Source organism: Musa acuminata, unplaced genomic scaffold, assembly GCF_036884655.1.
Source record: "Musa acuminata AAA Group cultivar baxijiao unplaced genomic scaffold, Cavendish_Baxijiao_AAA HiC_scaffold_202, whole genome shotgun sequence".
NCBI classification, from domain to species: Eukaryota; Viridiplantae; Streptophyta; class Magnoliopsida; order Zingiberales; family Musaceae; genus Musa; species Musa acuminata.
The window spans coordinates 12,501-13,690 of record NW_027020472.1 but is presented as its reverse complement, the minus strand read 5'-3'; positions in this window follow the sequence as shown (position 1 = coordinate 13,690).

Sequence of the window (1,190 nt, the reverse complement as noted above, 5' to 3'; positions counted from 1 at the left end):
ACTGGCCATTTTTGGCTGCACGAGCGAGCGGCGAGCGGCGGACAGCGAGCGAAGCGAGAGGCAGCACCGTCCCTGCTATACGAAAGCCCCATCCAGCCCTGTGCCACCCGGGGGGTTCCAGGGTGCTGAGATGGCTGACGTTTTGCTCCGCTCTCGACGGTCACCGCGCAATGCAAGAACAGGCCAAAAACTGGCCAAAACGGCCCAAAAACGGGCCAAAACTGGCCATTTTTGGCTGCACGAGCGAGCGGCGAGCGGCGGACAGCGAGCGAAGCGAGAGGCAGCACCGTCCCTGCTATACGAAAGCCCCATCCAGCCCTGTGCCACCCGGGGGGTTCCAGGGTGCTGAGATGGCTGACGTTTTGCTCCGCTCTCGACGGTCACCGCGCAATGCAAGAACAGGCCAAAAACTGGCCAAAACGGCCCAAAAACGGGCCAAAACTGGCCATTTTTGGCTGCACGAGCGAGCGGCGAGCGGCGGACAGCGAGCGAAGCGAGAGGCAGCACCGTCCCTGCTATACGAAAGCCCCATCCAGCCCTGTGCCACCCGGGGGGTTCCAGGGTGCTGAGATGGCTGACGTTTTGCTCCGCTCTCGACGGTCACCGCGCAATGCAAGAACAGGCCAAAAACTGGCTAAAACGGCCCAAAAACGGGCCAAAACTGGCCATTTTTGGCTGCGCGAGCGAGCGGCGAGCGGCGGACAGCGAGCGAAGCGAGAGGCAGCACCGTCCCTGCTATATACGAAAGCCCCATCCAGCCCTGTGCCACCCGGGGGGTTCCAGGGTGCTGAGATGGCTGACGTTTTGCTCCGCTCACGACGGTCACCGCACCACGCAAGAACGGACCATAAACAGGCCAAAACAGCCCAAAAACGGGCCAAAACTGGTCATTTTTGGCTGCGCGAGCGAGCGGCGAGCGGCGAACAGCGAGCGAAGCGTGAGGCAGCACCGTCCCTGCTATACGAAAGCCCCATCCAGCCCTGTGCCACCCGGGGGGTTCCAGGGTGCTGAGATGGCTGACGTTTTGCTCCGCTCACGACGGTCACCGCGCCATGCAAGAACGGACCAAAAACAGGCCAAAACAGCCCAAAAACGGGCCAAAACTGGCCATTTTTGGCTGAGCGAGCGAGCGGTGAGCGGCGAACAGCGAGCGAAGCGAGAGGCAGCACCGTCCCTGCTATACGAAAGCC